The following is a 20609-nucleotide window of genomic DNA, read 5'->3' on the forward strand; positions in this document are numbered from 1 at the left end:
GCAAATCACTGCACCTTAGCCGTTGAATGGGGATGATCTCCACCCCTCATGTGCTGACGACACTGGTGACCAAGACTTTGGGCGGGCATGCAGCAGGCGCTCGCCGCGCGCTGATGGAGCTCGGCGAAAACGCGGGTGTGGGCGAGAGCTGTCGTCTTCCTGAGTCAGCAGCCGCGCTAGGCTAAAGGTTCTTCTGTTTTTTTCTTTTTTAAAACAAGCATAGTTGACTTACAATGTGCCAATCTCCGCTATACAACAAAATGGCTGTTTATATATATTTTTATATATATATATACACACACACACACACACAGACATATATACACATTCTCTTTTTAATATTCTTTTCTGTTATGGTTTATCCCAGGAGATTGGATAATTCCCTGTACTATCGAGTAACACCTTGTTGTTTATCCATCCTATATATGATAGTTTACATCTGCTAATCCCAAACTCCCCGTCCTTCCCTCCCCACCCTCTCCCCCTCTTGGCCACCACAAGTCTGATCTCTGTGTTTGTGTGTCTGTTTCTGTTCTGTAGATAGCTTCATTTGTGCCATGTTTTAGATTCCACACATAAATGATTTCATAAGGTATTTGTCTTTCTCTTTCCTGCTTTACTTATTATGATAATCTGTAGTGGCATCCATGTTGCTGCAAATGGCGTTATTTCATTCTTTTTATGTCTGAGTCGTATTCCATTATGTATGTGTACCACATCCTTTTTATCTAGTCATCCATTGATGGACATTTAATTTGCAAGAATTCTTAACCTGAAGATCTCCTAGAAGTCTATGGACGCCTGAAATTGTATGTAGAATTCTGTATTTTTGTATATTCATAATTAATAGTAGATTAACATATTTCATGCTTACTGTTTCGTAGGTTCTGCATATATTATCTCATTTATTCTCAATGACCATGTGGAAGTAAGTACTATCATTATCTCATATGTATGCATTTTGAGGCTCATATACCTATGAATGGCTAAGCCTGGTCTGTGACTCCATGCAACACCATTGTGCCAATTGCTTTGACATTTTTCTGGAAGACAGATTCTGAAGGCACCTGCGATACAGAGAAGCCTGGATGAACAGAGAAGAAAGCTAAGTAGGTTTGCTCTGTCCCAGCGAAGGGCCTGGGTCAGGAGTGCCACTTCAGGGTAAAGTTGTTGTCTGTGTTGTTTTTCTTGCTTGCTTCCTTGTTATGGGCACAAAGGTGCTAATGTGTTGGATTTGCAAAGCTCTTGGAATAACCCCTGCTTCTGGGAAGGGTGGCAACAGGAGGTTCTGCCTCGCAGTCTTTCCTCTCCGGCTGCAGCTTCGCACGTCTCATGGCTCTCACACCCCAGAGGGAGCATTGCCCTGCTGATGTCTTGGGAATGTGGCGGCTCTGTGTTTGGAGTCATCCAGGGTACCCAGTCTGGATGAGGTGCCCCCAAGTAGAGAGCAGAAGGGAGGAGAAAGACAGGTGTCAGAGAGCAAAGACAAGACAAGACTTAGGCCCCCCACCCTATGCTGGTAACTTAGGCTAAATAGAGCTGCACTTTGAGGGTAACATTGCTGCATAGCAAATGACTACTCTGTATGGGGTCCCTTAGATAAAGACTTTGAGGGCAAACCTCTCTGAGCTTGGAGCTAGGAGATCGTTTTGCTTCCTACTTAGCTGGTCTGCACTCTTCAGTTAGATAAAGGAATGCTTCATTTTCTACTGTTTCCTTTTTGCCCGCTGTAAGAAAGCTCCCTTAATGTTCACTTGCTATGCTTTCCTCTGCCACGGTTTCTTAATGAGATTCTTACTCCACCTCACCCAAACTCTGCTTTTGTAATTTTAGTGTTCTGTGCCCCCATGTGTGTTGTAAACTGCCTTGAGTCTGTTTTGGAAAAGAAATGGGATGTGGAAAAAGTGCTAATTATGTGGTGCAGGAAGTCAGACTGCAGAGAAGCGGGTAGCTTCATGGAGGAGGTGGGTTGGGGTGGGTCCGTGGAGGGAGGATGGGCACTCCAGACAGGGGTCATGGCCCACGGGGAGGTACGGAGGCCGCTGGCACTTCCTGGCAGCTTTTACCTAGTGAGCCTCTAGAATTTTGGGGAAATCTGCAACTGGTTAGAAATATGCTTGAAACCAAGCACAGAGAAGAGAAGGTTTTCAGCTCAAGAGTAATGTTGAGGGATTTCCCTGGTGGTCCAGTGGCTAAGACACTGCACTCCCAGTGCAGGGGACCCAGGTTCGATCTCTGGTCACGGAGCTAGATCCCATGTACCGCAACTAAGAGTTTGTATGCCACAGCTCAAGATCCCACGTGCCGAGATGTATATAAAAGATTCTGCATGCTGCAACTAAGACCCAGCACAGCCAAATAAATAATAAATATTGTTTTTTGTAAAAGCAATGTCAGGAACACAGAAGAGCACAGGGGCATGTACATGTAGGCTTGAGGGCCCACTGAAGCTCAACCAGAGGCCACCCTTCTTTCTGCTTCCCCCAAACTCTCCGCATGGGTGCTTTGACCGTGAATTGTGTGATTATCTGCTGTGGGACACAGCAGTCCCTCGGAAGAGGGAGAAACCCCTGTCTTACTGTAGCTCAGTGTTCAGTCATGTGCCTAGTGGTTGTGGGCCTGGGTTGGGGGTGACGAAGATGACCTGTTATTAGATCTTGGCACTGACTGTAGCTCCCTTGTGTGCCTTGGGGAGACACTTCGTTGTGAAGCCTCAACAAACTTACTGTAAAATGAGGATCATAGCACTTGTCTATGGGTGGGCAGAGTCAATGTGAAATATAGCAGCTGCCCAATAAATGACCCTTTTTTTCTCCTTTCCCATGGCCACTTGCTGAGGATAAAAGGATATTACCATAGCCACCAGGTGTATTTCAGAATGTCTGTCTTAACCCTTTCCTACTCCCCAGTGCTACCTCCACCCGCCATGGCTACCACACCAAACCAGGAAAGGCTGCTTGACACTGGAGTGTTTGCCGAAACCACCCCTGGTACCTGCCTTTATTCCACGGACCACCTGTTGGCTGCCTGCAGGAACTGCCCTCCTGGAAGCCAGAATGAGAAGGAGTGCAAAAGAGCAAGAGAGGTCTGTGTGCGTCCACGGCAGGGGTACCAGGGAGGTGCTGGACTGGGCTGAAAGAGTGCTGAGAATTTGTTGGCTCATCCTTTGAAAGCCTTTGAAAATGCCCTAAAGGAATGAGAGTGGTGCCTCCCCCTTGTGGTTGGCGCGACCAAGTTTATGTATATCAGACACTTGTGAACAGTGTTAGAGCCCGTGGTGCTCGGTATGTGTTCCCTAGCCGGCAGCTCCACCTCAGCAATTCCACTTTGTTAAATATCCGAAGGAAATGACTAAGTGTTCACAGCATTTGTATGACAGGGTAAGAATTGGAAACAACCTAAATTTCCAACAATAGGGGGGATAGGCTATGATTCATTCAAGGGATGAAACAGAATGCTATCATTATCATTCCAAGACAAAAAAATTTCATGATAAACTATTGAGTGAATAAACAAAGGCTATTAAACAATAGAGAATGGGTCCATTTTTTAAAGTAAACATTTGATTTGTAATAATTTTAAGTTTACAGGAAGATTCCAAAGATAGTACAGAGAGTTTCTGCATACACTTCACCTAGCTTCTCCAAATGTTAACATCTTACATAACCATGGTACAAACGTGGGTACATTATTAGACTCTGACTTTATTTGGTTTTCACCAGTTTTTCCACTAATGTCCTTTCTTTCTGTTCCAGGATCCAACCCAATATATTACATTGCATTTAGGGTTTTTTTTTTGTTTTTTTAAGGTTTATACACACAGAAAAAGCATGGGAGGTTACAGATGAAAGTATTTTAACTGTGATCATAGCTGAGTGTTGAAACTATGGAGTTTTTAAAAAGCTTTCTTGGGTCTTCTAATTTTTCTGTGTATAATTATCGCATACTTAAAAACAGAAAGCTAATGCCTTCAGGCTGAGGTGGTGTCTCTCTGGTTACTCCTAGTATGGCTAGGCTGTGTTGTGATTATTTATTCATTTGTCCTCTTTAGACTGACCTCGGGGCCGTGTCTTCTTCATCTCCTTTTCCCCAGTCTTGAAGCTTGGGTGGGGGCACTGAATTCTGGTTGAATGAATGAGTAAAATCAAAGAATTTTATTGCTACCAACTTTCACAACTAGTCTTAGCATTCTCTCAACTCAAGGAAACCCCAGGCTTATGTTTCTCCAGTTGGGTGACCCCTGCAGAAGTATTGGAACTGTTTTTAAAGTCTGCAGCCCCAGAGTTGACCCTAATGCCCATTACTGATTCAGTCACTGTGGGCAGAGTCATGGACTATGCCAGATAGCCAGACCTAGGTCAGCTGACCAGGCATTTATATGGTGTCCAAAGAAAAGACAGAGTTCTGTTGTCCAAGGGAGTGGGGTTGCATGTTAAGCAGGTTAAAAATAAATACAACATCAGAGTCAGGTCCCAAAGCAGTTGCTTAAATTCCTGATTCTTTCCACTAAACTATAAACTTGAGGAGGATAGGTCCACATCAATACTGTTTATTGTTAAATCCCCAACACGTAGCATAGAACTTGATATGTGCTGCTAAGTCATTTCAGTCATGTCCGACTCTGTGCGACCCCACAGACGGCAGCCCACCAGGCTCCCCCGTCCCTGGGATTCTCCAGGCAAGAACACTGGAGTGGGTTGCCATTTCCTTCTCCAATGCATGAAAGTGAAAAGTGAAACTGAAGTCACTCAGTCGTGTCCAACCCTCAGCGACCCCATGGACTGCAGCCTTCCAGGCTCCTCTGTCCATGGGATTTTCCAGGCAAGAGTACTGCAGTGGGGTGCCATTGCCTTCTCCGAACTTGATATGTAGCAGGGGCCTAATCAATATGTAGTGAAGAAAATACATCTCTTTGTAAAAGTAGTTTATTAATAGATAGTGTTTGAATCAATGATTTTAGTTGCAAATAACAACACACTGGCTTTGAAAAGGAAATTTGTTGGCTCATGCAGCTGAAAAGTCTAGTGGAGGCTGGAAGGCATGATTTGATCTATTTCTCTGCTAATCCCCTAGCTCTGTACTTTCAGGGTCATCCTCAGGTTGGCTACTCTCATGACAGCAAAAGGACTGCAGCAGTTCCAGACCTCACCTCTACACTCGGTGCCATCTGGAGCCAGAGAGGGACTGTATCCACGAGTTCCCAGCAGGATTCCCTGTGGACTAAGATCATCTGTTGTTCAGTTGCTAAGTCATGTCCAACTCTGTGACCCCATGGGCTGCAGCACACCAGGCTTCCCTGTCCTTCACTGTCTCCTGGAGTTTGCTCAAATTCATGTCCATTGAGTCAGTGATGCTATCTAACCATCTCATCCTCTGCCACCCTCTTCTCCTTTTGCCTTTAATCTTGGCCAGCATCGGGGTCTTTTCCAATGAGTCAGCTCTTCGCGTTTGATTCGGTTCTTCACAAAGATCATCTGATCACTTGTGAACTGGCCATTAGTGGGAGGGGTTATTTATTGGCTTAGCTTAGATCATGTGCCCTACCATTAGAACAAGTGCAGGAGGGAGTAGAATCAGCTTTCCTGAAATCATGTGGAACCCCAGTGGAAACTGAGATTTTTGAGAAGGCAAAAGCAGTCTAGGTCCTGGAGAGGTAACAAACAGTCATCTGACTCAGTTGCTGAGTTGTGTGGAATAGACATAGGCTGCAAGAGTTAAGGGAAGGCAGTGAGCGAGGGCTGCAGCAGCCGGAGAAGGGAAGCTTCACGGAGGAGGAGAAGAGCCTGAACTAAGACCTGAGATGAACGATTTAGGCAATGGAGAGTTGTGGGCTGGGGGGCAGTGAAGAGGAGGGAAGGACCTCTTATGAAGATGTCATGAGCGTTTCCATGTGCCAGACGGCATGCTAACCCCTCTTTAGGCATTTTCTCAATTAATCACCACAACAACCTGCAAGTTTAGTATCTTCATTGTCTCCATTTTACAGGTGACAATCTGAAACCCAGAGGACACATGGTAATTGTTGACGTTGGGCCTTGGACCCAGCCTTTCTGGCTCTGGAGCCACGATGCTAGTGAGTGAAGAGGGCCGAGGCCACCTGAGGCGTGTGTGCACTAGTGGAGTGGCCTGACCTCAGAGATCATCACAGAGGGAGTTAAGAGTGTGAAGCGAGGCTCCAGAGTTTCCTCTCCCAGCCTGTGTTCATGCTGTCTTCTCCACCTGGAATTCCTTCTCCCCATCCCTCTCTAAACCCTACTCCTTCACGGCCTGAGCTCCATATTACATTGTAACACCTAGCCCGTGTGAACTGCATGAGACTGTTCTCACTAGACTTCTGTGAGCTCCTCGCAAAAACTGCACTTCACCTTTGTATTTGGGGGCTTGACACAGTGAACTGCCCTTTATGGTTGCCATGGTGACCTCCTCTTCTGAGGACTGGAGGGATATCAAAGACACAGATTGTTAGAGCCCTCAGCTTTACCTTATCTAATCCTCTCGCTTTATAGGAAAAGAAATAGGCCAGAGAGGTTGGGACTTTCCCAAGGAACCAGTTGAGTCTAGAACTCAGGATCCTGGGATTCGAAAACGATATGGCTTGAAGAGCATTATTAGCTCTGGAACCAGATTGAACTCAGATCCCAGTTTCTCTGTGCCAGGCGGTGTGACTTGGGCAAGTCACTTACCCTCTCTGAGCTTCATTTCCCTCAGCTGTATAGTGGGGTTATAATGGAGCCTCCTCCCAGGGCTGTTGTGAGAAATAGTTCTTTTGAGTTTCCAGCACAGAACCTGGCACATGATGATTCTGCAGGAAATGCAGACTTTCGTCATCCAAGTTATGGGCACCAGCCCCTCCCAGCAGGGCCTTCAGAATCCTCCTGTCCTCTTCCACATCCCAGTCCATACATCTTCCCTTCAGAACAGCTGAGAGACCAAAAGGAAGTCGCTGTGATGACTTTGGGGTGGGGGTGGGCCAGAGTCCCCTCCTTTGAGATACTGGCTTGGGCTCATATGACTCCTTTGTAGGTCAGAGCCCCACCCGTTGCTGCCCCACTGGCTTGAGGCCACCAAGGCCGGGCCCTGAGACTCCCTGCTTCTGCCTCAGGCTGGCACAGGTGTGGAGCTGCAGTGTGGTCTCTCACATGCTCTGTGCCAGACCAAGAAGGCAGCAGGAATAACAGACAGCCCTGGGCAGACACCCAGAATGCAAGGTCCTTTGTCTCTGGGGTGGAGGTGCTCCCAGGGCTGGATGGCACAATCACACAACTGGGCTCCCCCCCATCCAAAAGATATACTAAGTCATCCCCTTTTGAGAGCCGCCACCCAACCCCTGCTCCTGATCATATGAGCCCCTGACTCCGCATCTTCTGTGTCTCCCTGGCTGGGGGATGGTGGACAAGTCACTTTAGTCCTGTGTGTTTCGGCTTCCTCCTCTGTACTATGGGGACAGTGATGCCTTCTTCAGAATTAAACAGAATCCCATATGTGAGAGTGTCCTATGCTAGGTCTTCACACAGTAGGTGCTCAATATATGTTTCTCCCCTCCTTGCTCAGCTGTGCCATTGTCTGGGCAGCGGGGATCAGAACCAAGGCATGATGCCTTTGAAAGTTCACCAAGCTCTGAGCACAGCTGTCTGAAATCATACCTTCTGTTCCCACTGGATGGACTCCCAACACCTGGGCTTGGTCCTGGTTCTGCCCCTTACTAGGCAGCTTTTATTAATATGTATCATTCACATTCTGTGAGCCTCGGTTTCCTCATCTGCAAAATAAACACATTTATTGATTCAGTATATTTACTCTTTGTACTGGGCTCTGGGCACCAAGAAACAAATGAGATTGCTTGCCTTCAAGGACCTCCCAGTCTAGTAGAGGAGACAGATGTAAAATCAGAGACATGTGGAGGGAGCAGTAAGAGCACAGCAGGGGGTGACCAGCTTAGCCTAGGTGGATCAGGGAAGACCTCAGAGGAAGGGACATCTGAGCCACACCTTGAAAGATGAGTGCAAATTTGCCAGGCAGCGTGGGGGACAGATTTTGTGTCAAATGTGTTTTATTAACTGGGCTGCCTGGCCCTGCTAGCTCCTACCTCAGCCCACCTTGCTCACAGAGGAAACAAAGAAATGCACTAGAAACTCATCTCCAGGCCAAGAGCTCCTAGAACAAGGGGCAAGGGAGGTGTACCCACCTGCAGGGCAAAATCTAGACTCACCATCCCGCCACACAGAGGCCCATTCACCTTCATATCCCCCTTGTATTTTACACTCTGGCACAACAGAACCTCTTAAAGGTTCCTGAGATCAACATCAACCTGTCTGTCCTCCTTGAGTCCCCTCCCTCTCCACATCCACCTGGCAACCTCCAGTTCATCTCCTGGAAACGTGATTGGGCCCATAAGCCACCTGGACACCTTTTTATTTATAAATACATGGACTCAACCTATGTTGAGGAGTGACTGAGGATCCTTCAAAGACAAAATGTATGTTTACCCAGTGTCCAGCATAGGATTGACCCAGGGCTGCATTTCTGGGTGGATGGTTCAAAGTCCACTTCTTCGGCCAACATTGGGCTTCTGCCTCTGGCCTGCTGGCACTGAGCAAGGCATAGAGGATGCAAGAAGCACAGGGTACCGTCTAGGGAGAAACACACGTTAACAGGTAATTATAGCATTGGGTGATATGGTGGGAAAACAAGTGAGAGCAATTATAGGTTTCCCCTGATATCTGAAATCGGGGTTTTCCACTGCAACCTTTCATAAGCCAAAATGGCATAAGGCAAAGAAGCAGTTATCTCAGGACACAAGAACGCACAAGATAGAGCACAGATGCTCACAGACACAGGTGAAAGCTATGGCAGCTTGATGCTGAGACGCTGAGTGGGGTTCCCGGGGAAGGAGCTTCTCCGTGCCACTCTCTGCTCTGCTCTGGATGCACACTACCTCTACAGCTGGCTGCAGAACAAACGCTCAAACGCTGAATGTTGTTTTTGCTTTTTGCCTTGTTTTGTAAAAGTGAAAATCCCCTTCGGATTCCTCTTGGTTAGCAAAAACAGGTACTAATGTGGGTCTTCTATAAACAAAGTGGTGGAAAGCAAACTTTTGAAAAGCAGGGGATACCTGCAACTTTGGGTGCACTGGAGAAGACTTGCAGTAGCCAACATGAAGCTGGGCCTTGAAAGCAAAGCAGGAGTTTTCTGGGTGGTGAGAGAAGGGAAAACATATACAAGGCACAGAGACATGAAAAAGGATAGCATGCTCCAGGGACAGCAAAGTATTCCTCATGGCTGGAGCCTGAGAGGAATGGCTGGTGGTGGGGGGTGGGGTGGGAGGGGTGAATATGGGAGATGAGGCTAGGGAGGCAGGCCGGGGCCAAGGAGCAGCAGACCTCACCCTCATGTCAAGGAGTTTAGACACATACACACCTAGAGCCAGTTATTGAAGATCTTCAAACACGAACAGAGTGACATGGTCAGTTTGAGGGATTCTGTTTTTTAGGCCCCAGAGCGAGGCATTCAAGATCTTAGTTCCCTGACTAGGGATCAAACCTGGGCCCCCTGCACTGAGAGCGTGGAGTCTTAACCACTGGGCCCCAGCCAGGGAAGTCCCCGTTTGCATTTCAATGTAGAGGGGAGAGGGGATACAGAAGCCCGATAGGAAGCTGCTCTGTTAGTCCAGGGATTTGGGCCACTCAATACTGTTAACACTCAGTCATCACTCTGTTTGGCTCCATGCTAATTACCTTATACAGATCCCATTCTTCCAGGACCCTCTTTCGACTGAAAAACAGGTGTAAAGAATTTAAGTACCTTGCTTTACTTGTAAGTGGTGAAGCCTGGATTTGCACCATGGTGGCACACTTCAGGGCCTGTGCTTTCAGTTTCTGTGCTATATGGGTTCTCACTAGCATCACAGCAATAATAATAATGCTATGCTAATGAGGTTTGCCGAGTGCATATTCAACTTTGGACTCTTACCTCAGGTTTAATCAAGTTCTAATCAGGCCGGCAAGGAGGATACTGTCCAGCTGGAAGGCCATCCCCAGAACCCAGAGTCCAGTGGAGACAGTGCTCCAGGCCTTGCTGTATCCAAGCCACTCAGAGGGAAGTGACCTGGCCACCTCCCCAAACTGCTGACAGTGACCTTTGGCAGAGGCATCCAGAGCCTCGTGCTGCAGTTGGCCGACAGCCCAGCCAGAACGGCTGAGCCAGTATGGCCTGGGCAGCTGCGGGGCCTGGGCCCCAGGGGCCTCCAGACACCCTGGCTTAAAGCCAGGACACTGTACAAGGCTGCTAGAGCCCATAGCGTTGGACCCAGCATTAGGAGCCCAGCTTGGTCACTGATGTGCTATGGAATCTTAGGCAAATCCCTACCCCTCCATGGGCCTCAGTTTCCTAGAAGGTGAATGAGTAAAACTTGCCCCTTCCTTACGTGGCCTGTGATGGGCAGGGCACTGGGAGTACCACAGAGTCATCTCTTCTGCCAGGAAAGCTGACCCTCATGTTACTTAGGATCTCTCCTTAGTGCCAGGCCCTGTGCTTTGTACTGAGGCCACAGAGCAGGGCTGAGCTGACTCCTGCCTCCAAGCGGTTCCCAGTTAGTTGTGGGACTGGGGGACAGACAGTAAAATCAATTGCAGCCCAGTGTGGTAGGTACTGTATTGCACAGAGAGAAGGATACCTAAGGGGGCCTGTGGGGCTCCAAGGAGGGAGCAGGTGGCTCTGCCCGCAGAGACTGGGAGGGCCTCCAAATAGGAAGAACAGGGAACTGCACTGTGCCTTGCATCTTCCAGGTCGAGAAGGGGGTGGGGTGCGTTCCTATTGAGGCAACAACCTGTGCAAAGGCCTGGAGGCAGAAAAGACTGGTCCGTTGAGGAAAAGGTGAGCATCATGTGGCAGGTGGTGGGGAGGGGAGTGTGTATGTGTTCAAGGAAATGGGGCTGAAGGGGCAGGTGGGAGGCAGCATGGGGCCGCACTGAGTCCCAGCTGCCAAGGCGCAGCTGAAGACTCCTCGGCCAGGAGCAGAGCCCACACACAGGCCTTGTGGGCAGCTGGGAGGGAGCCTCTGGAACCCCAGGTGGCCGGTTCCTCCCTTCCAAGGCCAAAAGTCACCCTGCCCTCCTGTTCAGGGCACTCCATCCCCTCCAATCTCAGACAAAGCCCTTCACAAAGCAGCCCAATTATCTCAAGCACCTCATCCTTGGGAGCTTCATCCTCTATCTTTAGGTTTCCTTGGCAGTCCAGTGAGGCAGCTGAGGCTCAAAGCCGCCAGGTGGTGCAGAAACAGTTTTAAGCACCTGTGGTCAGTCCCCATGTTAATCTCTGGAGAAGGAGCCAGACAGGATGCCTGCAAGGAGCTCACAGTCTGGCTGGGAGAACAAATGCTAAACGGGGGAGCATGCTGATAATTAATTATTTACTGTTGTTTCGGTTGTTTAGAAAAACACATCAGCCATAAAAAAAGAATGAAAATAATGCCATTTGTAACAACATGGATGGACCTAGAAATTGCCATAGTAAGTGAAGTAAGTCAGAGAAAGACAACTATCATATAATATCCACTTATACATAGAATCTTTAAAAATGATGCAAGTGAACTTATTTACAAAACAGAAGTTGAGTCCCAGATGTAGAAAACAAATCTGTGGTTACCAGAGGGGAACGGGAGGGATAAACTGGGACATCGGGACTGACATACACACACTACTATATATAGAACAGATAACTAATAGAAACCTACTGAATAGCACAGGGAACTCTCTTCAATATTCTGTAGTGACGTATATGGGAACAGAACCTTTAAAAAAAAGTGGATATACTTGTATGTATAACTGACTCATTGTGCTATACAGCAGAAACTAACGCAATATTGTAAAGCAACCATAATCCAATTTTAAAAATTAATTCAAGGGTGGGATGGGAAGGGGGAGGAAGGCTCAAGAGGAAGGGGATATATATAATTATTACTGATTTGAGTTGTCGTATGGCAGAAATCAACACAACAGTGTAAAGCAATTATCCTCTGATTAAAAAAACATAGTGAAAAAATTTTTGCAACAAAAAATAATAAAATTAATTCAAAAATTTAAAAATAAATTAATAAATAAATGAAAAATACATGTAGCTGGAGAACTTTATAAGAGGGAACTGACCTCTCCGGGCAGACAGAGAAGGCATTCCTGAGAAGGTAATGTTGCAGTCTGAGCCTGAGGATGCAGAGTTGCTGGCTTACTCATTGAAGCAGGAGTGGGGAGAATGTTACCAAGTCCCAAATGACTTGTCCCAGGTCCTCTGTTCACAAAGGGGATTTGACTCCAGGTCCACTGCCTCACAGTCCTCCTCCCATTAGGATTTTTCTCTAATTATTCAGATGTCACCAGTAAAGAATTTCCATATCTTTGATCTTGCTGGATCCTCCCTGAGGTAGGGCCCACCTGCCCATTTAGAGGCAAGCTGAAACCTAGGAAGTCCAAGTGACTCACCCAAGTCCACACAGCGAGTCAGATCTAGGGCAAGAACCCACATGTCTGGGCTCTGAGATACCCGATGAGATCATGGAGGAAATTCTATGCTGTCTTTCCCAGCTTTGCCTTGGACCAGACCATCCCTGGAATGACAGACACCCAAGGGGCTTTCCTGGAAAACAACTTCCTTGAGGGACATGAGAGCTGCTAAGAAATATTTTCAGCTCTGGGGCAGCCCCATGCTAAGCCCATGTTCCTGGGCTTAGCATGCCCAGGAACCTCCCTTACTGATAGCCCTGAGCTCAGAGCAAACACTTGGACCATGATTCTTTCTGCCCTTGATGTTTCAAACGGAACTGCTGCTGAATGAAATGGAGTGTAAGCAAGAGCTGGACAGGCCTCTAGGGCACGCAGGCACCACCTTCAGAAAGACCTGTAAACTGTAGTAAGCTCTAAGCCCTGGAGCACAGGGCCCTCAAGCCCTGAAGAGGGATGAGTATCTTTGGATCCCAAGGGGATATCATCCCCATTCAGGGGCCTCTGGGTCCCAGTGGGAAGACTTCTAGACCATTACAGATGGATCTTTTGGGGTTTTAATGAGGAGTCTTTGAATACTGTGGACCCTGGTGACGGGGTTCAAACAATAACAGATCACTTGTCAGAATCATGGTAACAGTTGAAGTGTTTGCATATATTTGCTGTGTATCTATGGAGTTGCTTCAGTTCTTTTCATCCCCAGAGCACGCACTCCTTGATGGTCTTATGCTCCACACTGGCCCTCAGAGCTTCATCTTATGGCGCCAAAGAGACTGAAGATGGAGAAATTAAATCCAAATCCCCTTAGAGAAGCACACATCTGGAATCAGACCTTATCCTGTCCTAGGGCCTCCATCTGCCCTTGCACCCTCCCCCCACCACCACCACCCAACTGGCCCTGCCTTTCCAACTCCTGCTGAGCAGCAGGCCTTAGAAGCCAAATAACCAGCCCCTACTCCCCACTCCTTTCTGAAAAAGCCTTGTCTGGGGAGGTGGGATGAACTGGAGACCTTCATCCTGACTCTGTCTCCTTCCCTGCTTTGCTAGGAGTTTAAGTGAAATCGTGGGTCTGGGACCTCCCTGGTAGTCCAGTGGCTAAGAAGCTGCATTCCCGATGCAAGGGGCCTGGGTCCAATCCCTGGTCAGGGAACTAGAGCCCACATGCCACAACTAAAGATCCTGCATGCTGCAACGAAGACCCAACACAGCCAAATAAATAAGTAAAATCATGGATCTGAAAGTAGTTGGTAAACTGAAAAACGTTGAACTGACACAAACAAGGGGAAAATACCACCTGTTTGGTACAGAGATGAGTGGTTTAACATCATGCCTCTGAGGGGTTCACAGTCTGGGTAGACAGACACACAGACCAACATGGCATGGTTAGTGTGACGGCCACAGGGTGTGCCGGGCGCTGTGAGGGTACAGACAACTCCTGAGGGAGAAAGAGAAGGTCTTGAGAGGAGGATGCCTTGGAGATGGGCCCTGAGAGAGGTGTGAGAGTTTACCAAGTAGACAAAAGAGAATATGTGCATTTCAAAGGCAGGAACAGCTGGTGCAAAGGCAGGGGGCCTGGAGAGGGAATGGCATCCAGCTAGAGCCAGAGAGTCCAGTCAGGGATGGGCAAATGAGTCCTGGCAAGGCAGTCAGTTCCGTTCAGTTCAGTTCAGTCGCTCAGTCGTGTCCGACTCTTTGCGACCCCATGAATTGCAGCACACCAGGCCTCCCTGTCCATTACCAATTCCCAGAGTTTACTCAAACTCATGTCCATCGAGTCGGTGATGCCATCCAGCCATCTCATCCTCTGTCATCCCCTTCTCCTCCTGCCCCCAATCCCTCCCAGCATCAGGGTCTTTTCCAGTGAGTCAACTCTTCGCCTGAGGTGGCCAAAGTACCAAAGTTTGGAGTTTCAGCTTCAGCATCTTCCAATTCTTCCAATGAACACCCAGGACTGATCTCCTTTAGGATGGACTGGTTGGATCTCCTTGCAGTCCAAGGGAGTCACGGCAGGGCAAACAGTGCTAAAAAGCTTACCAAGAAGATTTGGAGTTCTTTTCAGTAAATAACAAAACTTCTAAAGTAGGGAAGTGGTACTTAAGCAAGAAATGTTTATTTCGATTCTTCACAAGTTTCAAAATAGAGACTTAGAGTAAGGAAGCAAATTGCTCAAAGCCTCAGTATTAGTCAGGAAAACAGAACTAATAGGAGATATATATATTGCCACACTTATATTTTTATATGTAAATATGTATACTTATATCTATAAAGATTTATTATAAGTGTGTGTATATATATACATACACACACACACACATATATGGGGCTCTCCAGGTGATACTAGTTGTAAAGAACCCCCCTGCCAATGCAGGATATATAAAGAGATGCAAATTTAATCCCTGGGTCGGGAAGATCCCCTGGAGGAGGGCATAGCAACCCACTCCAGTATTCTTGCCTGGAGAATCCCATGGACAGAGGAGCCTGGTGGGCTACAGTCCATGGGGTTGCAAAGAATCAGACACTACTGAAGTGACTTAGCACACACACGCATATATAGGAGATTTTTTTTGCAAAGAATTGGCTTGTGCAGTTATGAAGGCCAGTATGTCCCAGGATCTGCAGGGTGAATCAGCAAACTGGAGGCCCAGGGGAGCTAATGGTTTAATTCTAGTCCAAGTCTGGAGCTATCTGGACACCCTGTGATCCAGTCAAATTGGCACATAAAATTATCACACCCTCATAGCTAAATAGTGGTAGGGCTCAGGTTCGATCCCAGGACTATCTGACTCGAGAACACATTGCCACAGCAGCCTATGGGCAGAGATCCAGGGCTCTCCTTTCCCAGCCTGATATCCAGCCTCATGCCAGCTGGAAAGAAGCAGCCAGTTACCAGCCAGGTCAGGCCATGGGCCAGCCAGAGATAACCAAGCGGGGCTTGGGGAAGGACTAAACAACAGCTTCTCTGTCTTAGGCAAGGCTTTACAAAGGGTTCCATGCCCTCTTGGGCAACCAGGTGAGGACAAGGGGGTTGGGGCTCCAAAGGAACTGGCCAGCAGGAGCAGGACCTCCTTTGCTCACATCAGATGTCTAAACAGCTGTGCCTCTGTCTCCCTCCCCACCCCCTGCTCCCTGACCTAGAGAGTCATTGCTTTCAAGATTGTTGGAACTGGAAAAGCCCCCAGTCTTCCCTTCTTCAAATCAGTTCCACACCATTATGCAGATGGCAAAACAGAGATCCAACGGGCTTCCCCACTGAGCCAATTCAGTTCTTGTCAACCCATGTTTATAGGTCTCACTGTGTTCTACCGTGTAGAGGCTCAGATGGTAAAGGAACAGAAGAGGCAAGTCCAAGAGAGCGGTTACGTGACTCTCTCCCCACCAGCCTGGAACCCCTAAGGAATAAAGATGCACCCACCTCTGTACCTCCAAAGTGAGCACAGGGCCTAGCATAGAAAAGGTGTGTGTGCCGGCTATTCAGTAATGTCCCCACATGTCCCACAAGGTCCTGGGGTACCTACGAGAGACACAGAGAACAGAATCTTCATGGGCTGGGGCTAGTATAAAGGTGGGTGGTGAGAGAAAAGAAGTGGAGGATAAAACATGACAGGTTCCAGGCTTCAGCTCCTGGGTACATGGGGGTATCCTTCCCTAATTTGAAGGACAGCTGGAAGAAGTGCAAATCTAAAGGGAAGATGACAAGCACAGCGGGGACCCTGAAATTATGAGTAAAGGTCTGGAGAAGGAAAAGTAAAAGATTTGTTTGGGGAAGGCTGTTGGTATGTCTTGGAGAGCAGGAAGAATTAGGTATGAGTGGTGGGAGGTTTGGAATGGAGGCTGAGATTGGTCCTTGATTCCTTTCTGGCAGTGGAGAGCCACTGCAGGTCTGTAACAGATCCTCAGAGAGATGATTCCAGAAGTCACTTCCAGGACCTTCCCTGGTGGTCCAGTGGCTAAGAGTCTAAGCTCCCAATGCAGGGCGCTTGGGTTCAATCCCTGGTCAGGAAACTAGATCCCACATGCTGCAACTAAGAAAGCATTCACATGCCACAACAAAGATAAAAGATTATGCGTGCTGCAACTAAGAAGCGGTACAGCCAAATATATAATTTTTTTAATTCTTAAAAAAGGTCACTCCCAGTAAGCACCATGGAAACAGCACCGCCAGATTCCTCAGGGAGTAGGGGAAATGAAGCCAGACTGTGCCCACATCAGTGTCCACTTTCTTCCCTGTTCACCATATTTCTTCCCTTTTCACCATATTTACCCCTCCCCACTCTGAGGGGTGGGGTAAATGCCCACTGGGCCGATGAAGAAACTAACACAGGGAAGTGAAGTGTGTGCCTGGGGTCACAGCTGGGAAGAAGAGAATCACTTGGAGCCCATCCCCCTCCTACCTTACAGAGAAAGAATAAGAGGCCCAGAGGGGAAGGTCCCCATTTTGCCCATGAGGAAGTAGAAACACAGGAAGGTTGGGTCTTTTCCAAGCTATTCAGTAAATAGTGATCAAGCCCTCCAAACATCCTGAGTGTTTTTTTCATCTCTCCACAGAACCAGGCCTTTCTACAGTCCTCAAGCCCAGTTTCCAAAATACTTGTCTTGGCTGCTGTATCTTTGGTTCAAGATGATGCCACTGCGGAACCAGAGCAACTTGACTGCGTACTGAGACCCAGGGAGAGGAAACAACCTCCCGTCACCCAGAAAATCAGGGTCTAAGGTCAACGGCTATTTCCCTGGGCTGTCCCATAGAGTGGCAGGATAGAGGCTCGAGGGGTGGTGGGAGCAGCCTCTGGGTGACCGTGGGAAACGTCTCTGGGGAAACGAAGATTCTGAGGCCCAGAGACGGCAAGGGGCTGGCCCCAAACTCCATCAGCTGAGACCTGCTGTTGCCCTACCTCAGCACTTGGCAAACACCAGGTACTTTCTGGCGGTGAGGAGGATGGGCCCGGCCCCCGCACTCACCCCACATCCCACCATGAGAGGGCACCAGGACAGAGGGGCTTTCCACTCAGATCCCCGAGAGAAGTTGCTCCATCATCCTGTCTCACCACAACCATTTCCTTCTCTAAAAACTCCCTTCCCCACAGGCCCTGAGGCCAGCCAGGCTCTTCTCAACACAGAGGGACTAGCTTCTCAGGCTGAAGCCAGGCTGGGCTCAGGAATGTCCCAGGAGGCCCTCTTACCTCTGCCACGGCCACAGAGGGTGTGTGCCGGGTTGGCCCCAGGCTGGGCGGGGCCTGAAGCTAGCCCCTCTCTGAGAGGAAGAGTCACACACTCCCAAGGTTGCAAAGGCCTCACACACACAAGAGCTCACTTAATCCTCCCAGCCAACCCGCAGCGGCGGAACAGTTATTACCAATGGCCCTTTTCCAGGTAAGGAAAGTGAAAGCAGGAAGGAGCTCTGAGTAATAACGACTTTTCCGTCTGACTGAGCAATTTGTTCCTCCTAAGGGTCTGCTCGGTAGTGTATCAGCAGAGTATCAGGTTCTGAGTTTTGTTTAGCTTTCGCAGACTTTTTTGGAAGTTGCCGGGGAAAGAGCCAAGCCTCACCCGTCGTTTCCAAAGTGGAAGCCCCCTGGATTGGGAAAACCGGAGCAGGAAAGGAGACTTGACTTAGCGAAGTTAACACAGGGCAAGTGAACTAACTGGCTGGAGTCAGACTTGGCGGCGGGAAGTACCTGCCAGGCTTGTACCCCGACACCCGGGCTGCCGCCTGCCGCCTCCCATCCCTAAGGCCTCAGCTTCTCAGCCCTTCCAGAGCTTCACGCCTCCGGTGGGGCCGCAGACTGTGGGAGCCTGGTGTGCTGAAACCCGTCGATCTCTGTGGGTGGAAAGAGTCCGACCCCACCCGCTTTGGGCGCCGGCAGCTCCTCCAGCCCCCGCTGGCCTCCCTAACCCTTCCAGCCCTGTCCCCGCCCCGCCCCCTATACGCCAAGCACCTGAGACTTGAAAGGCTCCACCCCCAGCGGTGCGACAGGTGTAAGGGGTGGGGCCAGGCCGAAGCTCTGCCCCTTTACCTGCGGAGGCCCACCTTGGGAGATGAAAGGTTCGCTCCCCCTAGAAGAAAGAAGGTCTGGCTGGTAGGTGTCGCCAGCAGTTACTGACTCACACATTCATTCTTTCATTCAACCTCCCTGATGTTTATTCATGGACTTCCTCGGCAAATTCTTAACCCCAGAACCTTCTAATTCTCTCACTAGACTCTTCCGGACAGCCAAACTGGATCACGCCTTTTTCTGAACCCTGGGGACACAGCAATGCACAAGGTGAACACAATCTCTGACCTGGAGGAGTTTAGTCGTGCAAGGGGCACAGCAGCCTGTGTCTGGTACTGTAAAGGATGGGCTCAAGGCAGCAAGGAAACAGTGAAGAAGTGTCATGTGTAAGAGCATTCCAGGCGAGGCTACAGAGAGGGGTGCTGTCCCACCTGGATCAGGAAGGGAGCAACAACTGGCCAGTGGTGGAGTTAGCAATAGTCAGATCAGATCAGATCAGATCAATCGCTCAGTCGTGTCCGACTCTCTGCGACCCCATGAATCGCAGCACGCCAGGCCTCCCTGTCCATCACCAGCTCCCGGAGTTCACTCAGACTCACCTCCATCGAGTCGGTGATGCCATCCAGCCATCTCATCCTCTGTCGTCCCCTTCTCCTCCTGCCCCCAATCCCTCCCAGCATCAGAGTCTTTTCCAATGAGTCAACTCTTCGCATGAGGTGGCCAAAGTACTGGAGTTTCAGCTTTAGCATCATTCCTTCCAAAGAAATCCCAGGGCTGATCTCCTTCAGAATGGACTGGATGGATCTCCTTGCAGTCCAAGGGACTCTCAAGAGTCTTCTCCAACACCACAGTTCAAAAGCATCAATTCTTTGGCGCTCAGCCTTCTTCACAGTCCAACTCTCACATCCATACATGACCACAGGAAAAACCATAGCCTTGACTAGACGAACCTTTGTTGGCAAAGTAATGTCTCTGCTTTTGAATATGCTATCTAGGTTGTTAGCAATAGTAACAACTCAAATATAAGCTCTTTGCAGTCTCTTACTGTGTACTTTGGCTTTCCTGGTGGCTCAGAGGTAAAGGATCCGCCTGCCAACACAGAAGACGCGAGTTTGATCCCTGGGTGGGGAAGATCCCCTGAAGAAGGAAATGGCCACCCACTCTAATATTTTTGTCTGGGAGATCCAATAGACAGAGGATCCTGGAGGGATGCAGTCCGTGGGGTCGCAAAAGAGTGGGACACAACTTAGTGACTAAAACAACTATGTGCTTTATTTCCATTAATTTTCATCTTTATCACAATCTTGGGAAGTAGAGATTATCACCTTCATTTTACAGATGAGAAAATTGAGGCTTCAAGAGTTTAAATCAATTGTCCAAAGTGATACAACCAATAAATACAAAACCCAGAATCTGAGCCAGGTCCATATCTGAGTTTAGACCTAGATTTAAGTTTAAAAATACAGAATGTTATACATAAAGGCCTGGAGGCTATATCAAAAATATTAACAATGGTAGTCTCTGGGAGATGAGTTTATATTATTATACATTTGAATTATGTATGAGATGAGATATCTATATATGTTAGAATTCACAATTTCCCTATGGCAGATTAGTTTTGCTTTCTCCAATTCTTTTTTCTTTCTCTCGAAATGGAAATTGCTTGACAGTGGTGTTTTCCTCTTGATTACAAAAATATAGGGTCATTTTTGAAAATCAGTCCATTTAAAAATAATCATTTCCAGTGATTATTTTCCCTCTGTGTTTTCCTAACTTACTGCATCAAGCATATATTACCTTTGTAATTCGAAAGCAAATGCTATTTTTAGGAAATGAATTGCACACATCCAGGACTGAGTGATCCGAACAACTAGAGCTCAGACAGTTCCTGAGAAAAAGGCTTGGGGGTTTTGGTTGACCTCATACCAGAGTGAGTCATCCCAGTGAAGTAGCTGCCAAACACTGGGCAGACAAGTAGAAATGCGGGTTACAGACTGGAGAAGGAAACCTCCCTTGCGCCTCAGGGCTGTCAGACTTTAGGTGGGCTGGAGAGCTGCCCTGCAGCTGAGGAGAACCTGAGTGCAGTTGAAGGACCTTGGAAAAGAGGCACCCAGGGAGAGGTCTTCAC

General features: G+C 48.3%; 2 long non-coding RNA genes across 5 annotated transcripts; one reads left to right on the forward strand and one right to left on the reverse strand.

Annotated features, from left to right (window-relative positions):
• Window positions 1-628: 628 nt before the first annotated feature.
• LOC112582946 lies at window positions 629-10086 on the forward strand. Of its 2 annotated transcripts, none has more exons than XR_006640698.1 (3): window positions 629-1964; window positions 2910-3085; window positions 5088-7790. It is a non-coding gene; the product is annotated as an uncharacterized LOC112582946 (long non-coding RNA). The 2 variants fall into 2 exon arrangements; XR_006548990.2 differs by lacking the exon at window positions 629-1964 and adding an exon at window positions 9975-10086 and having other exon boundaries at window positions 1971-3085; window positions 5088-9048.
• LOC102390294 lies at window positions 7681-18693 on the reverse strand. 3 transcript variants are annotated; one of them, XR_003107291.2, is made up of 4 exons: window positions 18517-18693; window positions 15904-16002; window positions 8487-8630; window positions 7681-7759 (listed from the first exon to the last, which is right to left on the reverse strand). It is a non-coding gene; the product is annotated as an uncharacterized LOC102390294 (long non-coding RNA). The 3 variants fall into 3 exon arrangements; XR_327231.3 differs by lacking the exons at window positions 15904-16002; window positions 18517-18693 and adding an exon at window positions 12144-12449; XR_006548991.1 differs by lacking the exons at window positions 15904-16002; window positions 18517-18693 and adding an exon at window positions 9418-9549.
• Window positions 18694-20609: the final 1916 nt, after the last annotated feature.

The sequence above is a fragment of the Bubalus bubalis genome, chromosome 2 (genome assembly GCF_019923935.1).
Source record: "Bubalus bubalis isolate 160015118507 breed Murrah chromosome 2, NDDB_SH_1, whole genome shotgun sequence".
In the NCBI taxonomy this organism is placed as follows: domain Eukaryota; kingdom Metazoa; phylum Chordata; class Mammalia; order Artiodactyla; family Bovidae; genus Bubalus; species Bubalus bubalis.